Consider the following 7,368-nt stretch of genomic DNA (forward strand, 5'->3'; position numbering starts at 1 on the left):
TTTTCAAAATTGAGCCTGCGAAAATAGAGGAGAAGGCAATTAAAAGATGGTGGCCTTGGACCCGGGGAGTATTCGATGCCAAAAATTAAGATGATATTTTAAATATTGATATTTTCTAGATGAGATTTAAATAGAGAAATACTTTATGTCCGAAAAATGGATCCTGAATTTGTGTTCCGAATTACTTTTTTTTTTTTTTTTTACTTAGTGATTAAGAAAGTGTTTTTTAACAATTTTATGAATTTTTTATTTTTTTTAAAAATGTTTATAATGATTAAAAAAATACACAAAAAATAAAAAATAAAAAAGTGAAATAGACTGTTCGGGATCCTTATTCGGAACCCATTTTTGGTAAACGTAGCAATGCTCATTTCAATATAGTGCTTCTGATCATCCTTGGCTTGGCTAAGAAACAAGGGTCAGAGCCTAATTTATTGGTCCCATTACTTATTTATTTTTAGAGAAAGTCTACTTTGCCTCCCTAACTTGACACCTCTATTTGACCGCTAGTCAATTTTTTTTTTATTTTTATTTAGTGATTAAGGAAATGATTTTAAGTGTATTGGTGTATTTTTTTTATTTTTTAAATATATTTAAACATGTTAAAAAAATGTGAAAAAATAAATAAAAAATAAAAAATAAAAAATTTACGCTGGGCATAGTCAAAACATAGTAGCCGCCCCCTTATTTTTATTTGTTTTGTTTGTATGCACTGCAATTTATATAACAGAATTTTTGTGATCAAGTTCCCCCACCCCAACCTCTACATTTTCTACACCATCTTCACGTGCGGTTGGAATAATTTGCCGCCGCTAAGTAAGCTCTCATGACTCCAGGAAAGCAGGCTATCAACTCCCAGTACCTACTACTTATTCAAACTTCTTGACAAAATTAGTCTGACCGATCACAACACTAATCTGTCTTATATATGTTGTCAGCTACACACATGGGAAAGGGACTTTTTTATTCTTTTGAGTTGTTGGCATGCATGCATGAAGTAAATTTTATCTTTGAAATTCGTGCATGAGTTTTCCATGCAGGATATCGTCACAATAGCCACCAGGATCGATATAAAAAGGTCATATGGTTGAAGGCTAAAGCATATGTTCCACAACAATCCATTTAAACAGAAAAGCAAAGCTTCAGTACTAATGGCTTACGCAATGCATCTTATCATTCTTGATTCAATCCGAAATTGCAAACTCTCTACATTGCTCCCACCTAAAAGACCCGTCTCAGCTTTAACAAGAGGAAAAGGTGGTGATGTACCTCATCCTTTTCAAAGAATGGCCCCTGAAGAAAACTCAAGTATTGACTCTACTTTCGTCCGACGATCAGCAAATTACCATCCTACCATTTGGCATTATGATTACATCCAATCAATAAGAAGCGAATATGTGGTAAAGTGTGCGATTTCTATTTTTTTATTGTTTGTGTCAATAGTTTTTATAATTGTTGTTGGTTTATTTGAGAATTGGTTTATTTGTAGGGGGAGTTATTCACCCGAAAGATTGAGAAGCTTAAGGAAGAAGTAACAATGATGTTTCAGAACGTGGTAGATCCTATAAAGCAACTTGAGCTAATTGACACTTTGCAAAGACTTGGAGTATCTTACCACTTTGAGGACGAAATAAGGAGGATATTGGAAAATAAACACATTACTAATCATAATGGTGATGTTTGCGAGAAGCAAAGTTTATATGCCACAGCAATTGAGTTTAGGCTCATGAGACAACACGGATATGATATACCTCAAGGTAAACTAAATACCAGTAATGCTTTGACAAAATATAAGTATCATACTCATAAACTCTCGTTTATTTTTTAACAATTGGTGAGCATTGTTGATTGCAGACACATTCAAAAGTTTCTTCAATGAAAAGGGGGATTTCAAAGAATGTCTATGTGTTGATATTGAAGGAATGCTTGCTTTGTATGAAGCCTCATTCCACTTGAGGGAAGGTGAAAGCATCTTGGAGGAAGCAAGAGATTTTGCAACCAAACATCTTAAAGAGTACGTGGATCAAAGCAAAGATCAATGTCTTTGTATGATGGTGAATCATGCCCTAGAGCTTCCATTGCATTGGAGAGTGATAAGGTCTGAAGCAAGGTGGTTCATTGATGCATATAGAAGAAGAGAAGATATGAACCCTACCTTGCTTGAGCTTGCAGAAATGGATTTTAATATGGTACAAGCAGTTCACCAAGAAGATCTAAAAGAAGTGTCCAAGTAAAAAGACATGTTTATCCTCATTTTATAACTTGGATCTTAGCCGAAAACGCTACAAGGAGGTTTAGGGCATCTTTAAATACTTGAAGTATTTTTGAAATTGTGAACAGTAGAGTGAAATGATTTGAGTGAAGATGTTTTATAAGAGTTTTGAGAAAGAAGAAAGAAAAAGTTGAATAAAAATATTATAAAATAAAAAAAATTGTTTGAATATAATTTTTTTAATATAATTTTTATTTTGAAGTTTGTAAAAATTATATTGATTCTTGATTTTCAATATTGATTAGGTAATGATTTGGTCAAAAGATTGGAAATTTAAAATTAAAAAGTACTTTTAGTTTGAGTAACGCTTGGGAATGAAATTTTGAGAATTCGCATGTTTGCCAAATATCTCCTTACTTGATATATATTAGGTTAGAGAGGAAAGAAAATGCAATATATGCTCGATTTCTAAAACTAATATTATTTTCTTGTCTCGCACAAAAGGTGGTGGAGGAGCACTGGCCTTGGAGATTTGAGCTTTGCAAGGGATAGAGTGGTGGAAAATTTCCTTTGGGCAACGGGAGCATTATTTCAACCTCAATTTGGACATGAGAGGATAATGTTAGCAAAGCTCGGTGCATTGTTGACAATTGTAGATGATGTCTATGATGTCTATGGCACTTTAGAAGAACTTGAGCTCTTCACGGATGCTATTGAAAGGTTTGTATTAACAGCAGCACACCTCAAATACAAATATGGCTGCTTATCTTTGATGCAAATACTTACATATAATTTGTTCATGTGATCTAGATGGGATGTCAACGAAATGGAACAACTTCCTTATTATATGCAAATCTGTTTCCTTTCTGTCTACAACACGGTTAATGAAATGGCTTTTGACACTCTCAAGGAAAAGGGATGCAACATCGTTTGGTACATGAGAAAGGCAGTAAGGCCCAAACTTTCTCTTTCATCACTATTTACCCTGGAACTTATTATCTATAATAACTCTTCTAATTCATTGATCAGCCACAAATCTTTTAGTGGGCAGATATATGCAAATCTTATTTGTTGGAGGCAAAATGGTTTTACAATGGATATACACCAAGCCTTCAAGAATACCTTGAATATGGATGGATGACAATAACAATAGCAAATATACTGGTGCATTGTTATTTTTTCGTCACAAATCCCATAACAAAGGAAGCCTTGGATTCATTGGAAGAGTATCCCGATATAATTCGTTTATCATCATTCATTGTGCGACTTGCAGATGATCTCGGAACGTCTACAGTTAGGAAAACATACTATCCTAATTCTTTTATCAACATTTATTTTGGGCTACTTCACATGAACATAGGATAATATGTTTTTATGTGTTTTGTAACCTAGGACGAGTTAAAGAGGGGGATAATCCTAAATCAATCCAATGCTACATGAACGACACTGGTGCCAGTGAGGAAGATGCTCGTCAATACATGAGGTCCTTGATTAGTGCAACATGGAAGACAATTAATGGAAATCGCATTGCAAGTTCTCCATTCTCTGAAACATTTAATGAGATCGCAACAAACATTGCAAGGGTGTCCCAGTTCATGTACCAACATGGAGATGGGCACGGCATTGTAAACCGTGAGACGAAGGACCGCGTGCTAGCGTTGTTTATTCACCCCATTCCCATAGCTAAGAATTGATGAATGATTGGCAAAATTACATATATATTTCTACTTTTTTCCATGTTTATTTCTTATATTTGTAGACTGGATCATATGTCAAAGGTAACTTGTCTTTTTACCTCACTAATAATACCGCTCCTTGCGAAAATAAATGATGTACAAGCCAATCAAAATTCAATAAGTCTCTTGTTTCTCTTGGAAGGAAATACAAGTTTGATCTCTATAATATTATAGATATATCACATGCTACATTTCTTTCCTGACATATATATATATATATATATATATATATATCCCTGCATGCACACAATGCAGATCAAGCCGAATTGATTTCTGACTGCGTGCATGTAACTATTTTTACGTACTTTTTTATTGTTCATCTCAATAGTTTTTGCATTGTCGGGACTAATTGACTGATAAAGAGAAACATTTATTGGTGTTAGTATTTTTTAATAAATAGTGTTTTGTAACGTCTTTTTAATGTTCTCATTAAGATTGGGAGTTACAATGGATTAATTGTTTTTTTTTTTTACTGTAAAACATATATTTCATTTCAAAGATTAAACATTACACAGTTTGTCAAACTGCAACTCCATGCACACTTCTCAGGGCATTTCTCAACCCTAACTAATTCCTCTCTATGAGGAAAAGCCAATCTAGCCAGTTTGTGTGCTACCTTATTTCCTTCCCCATGTTCATGTATAATATCCCATCCCTCTCTATTAACAAAGAAAGCTCTAATATCATCAATCAAGTGTCCATAATAGGAGCACGTCTTCTCAGCTATCAACAACCTGCACCACTACTAGTGCATCTCCCTAAAAAATGACATCAGTCAAGTTCAACTCCATGCACAATTCCACTACCCTCCACAGAGCGATAATCTCAGCCACCACCGGCTTAAAGACACCCTTCTTGCTCATACATAGTAAAATCAACTTCCCCCATTGAATCTCGAATGATAATTCCAACACCCATTCTGCTATTCTTCAAGTCCACAGCAGCATCCCAATTCAGCTTTAATCTGTAATCTATTGGTCCCTTCCACCTAATTTGATCTCTCACCACACCTTGAGGATGAACTGCTAATTTGGTCCCTTGTTGAAACATCTCTAGACTTCTCTTTGCACCTTGTATTAGCAGACTTGGATTTGTGAAGGTTTGTTCAAAGACAAATTTGTTTATGTGCATCCAAATATCCGTCAAAGTGACAGCCACCCATTCTAACTCATATGCAGATACTCTCTTACAAAGAGAGTCCCATAACACCATGAAGTCCTTCTCTGATCCATGCAGTTTAACATTTATGAATGGAAGTAGGGAATTCCAGCCACAAATCATAAGCAGCACTACAGCCCCACAACACATGCTCTATAGTCCCCACTTACCTCATGCAGACAGGACAAAGCTGGGAGTCATAAATCTTCCTTATGAATAGGTTTTTCCTGGTTGAAAGGAATTCATTTAAAGTCTTCCACAAAATGGTCTTCACAACACTCGGGACATTCAACCTCTATAGCCTCCTCCATACTTCTATCAAGCTATCCATTTCATGGATTAATTGTTGGATCATTAATTGAGTGCTTATCATTAAAAAACACCATCCAGTTTAACCCGTAAGAAAAAACGACTGCATTTCTTTATTTTGGAATAAAATGCCTCTCAGTCCCATCGCCTCTACGTTATGGTTCAAGATAAGTGGTTTTTTCCTTTAAAAAAAAAAACACTATAGTGGTTTATTTTATTTTATTATATATATATATATATATATGTAAATATATATACTAGTTATTGTGCAACGTGCCAAACATGTTTGCCCAATTGCATTGCACATTATGCCAGTTGTCAAAACTGCATGCTTACTTATCTGAATATGTCATCCCTATTTTATATAATGATTATTGACATTTCTTTCCCTCTTAAATAAGAGAATTTTCAAGTTCGAAATGCGCCAAAAAAAAAAAAAAAAAAGTAATGCTAGTTACAGTTATAAGTCGTGCAAAAATCATGTATTATTTTAAAAAAAGAGTGAATTTATTATTAAAACAATCATTTTTTTATGTAGATCTTATATTTAAGTTACTTTTTTAAAAGAGTATGCAGTGCTTGCACAATTTATAATTGCAAATATCATTTCTAAACAAAACAAGTAGGTACTAATGGTTACAGGAAGGGAAATATTTTAGTACAAAAGAATTATATAAAAGTAAATTATAAACTTATGTGGGTTGATATAATAAGTCTGTTTGTAAAGTTACTTTTCTTATAAAGTAGATCTAAGGAATACCATAAAGGCAAGTCAATTTATGAATTTACTTTTATATAATTTTTGTGCTATCTAATTGTGAGGGGAGTTATCCCCTGGGTTAGACCTGGAGAAAGGCCTGGGTCAGGGGCCGGACCAAGAGAAAGGGCTCAAGTAGGAACCCAGACATTAAGTTTAGGCGAAGCGAAGCCGAGCACACTAAGAAGACCCGGGCCCTAGCCCAGCTATGTGGTTTGGGCCAGGCCGTGTATACTTCAAAGGCCCAACTAAAGAAGATGGGAAGATAGGAGACCGTGGCAAACATATGGTAGGGAAGACAGTCTGGAAACCACTAGTTGACAAACATGTACACTCACTGACTCTAAATATCGCTACCTAGACATGACAGAAAAAGAAGAAAAGCAGAGGAAGGCATGCCGCATTAATGGAGGATATGAAACTCAAAGAGGAAGGCACGCCGCATTAATGAGGTAGAAGGAAACTTAGAGAGGAAGGCATATCGCATTCAATGCGACCTAGGACTTGGAACGCATTGGGAGAGGCCTTGTGTCTAGAGCAGTCACCATTAGACATGAACATCCAATAACGTGATAGATGGGCAACATGAGTGTCCGATCTCCTACTGAGCGACACCCACTACCATGAAGGCTAGACCATTGGGTATATATAGGAATCACCCACGATCGATAAATAGGTTAACATCTACATACATTTCAACTACTGCTTTCATCTCCAACATTGAGACTAACTTGAGCGTTAGAGGTACCACGGACCCCGAGCTCCCCATTCTTCTCCTTGCAGAGAGTCCGTGAGTTGCCAGCGTGGAGTTGCCTAGGCTCGCAAAATACAAGATCAACAGTGGCGCCGTCTATGGGATCTCTGTTTCCCATAAACAGCGTGTCCTTCGTATGCCAGCGACAACACGCTCTCAGAACTCGCAACGTGAAGAAGCAAGATTTGAAGCAATGGAAGGAAGACTCAATGAACAGGCTGCAGCCATATAGAGACTCATGGACGACATGGAGATCCTTCGTCAGGAGAATGTTGTGCTGCGAAAGGGTGACAAGGAACCATAATGAGATCAACAAAACCATAACTATGAGGTGGAGGAAGAACAATGTAGGGTGGACCTCCAGATCCAAAAGCTCCAAAACAAGTACGATGAGGTGGTCAAACGGGTCGGCCCACCACCAATTGTGGACCAACATCTAACT

General features: G+C 36.1%; 1 pseudogene; it reads left to right on the forward strand.

Annotated features, from left to right (window-relative positions):
- The first annotated feature begins 1,151 nt into the window (after window positions 1–1,151).
- LOC121242312 lies at window positions 1,152–4,078 on the forward strand (annotated as a pseudogene).
- Window positions 4,079–7,368: the final 3,290 nt, after the last annotated feature.

The sequence above is a fragment of the Juglans microcarpa x Juglans regia genome, chromosome 8D (genome assembly GCF_004785595.1).
Source record: "Juglans microcarpa x Juglans regia isolate MS1-56 chromosome 8D, Jm3101_v1.0, whole genome shotgun sequence".
NCBI lineage: Eukaryota > Viridiplantae > Streptophyta > Magnoliopsida > Fagales > Juglandaceae > Juglans > Juglans microcarpa x Juglans regia.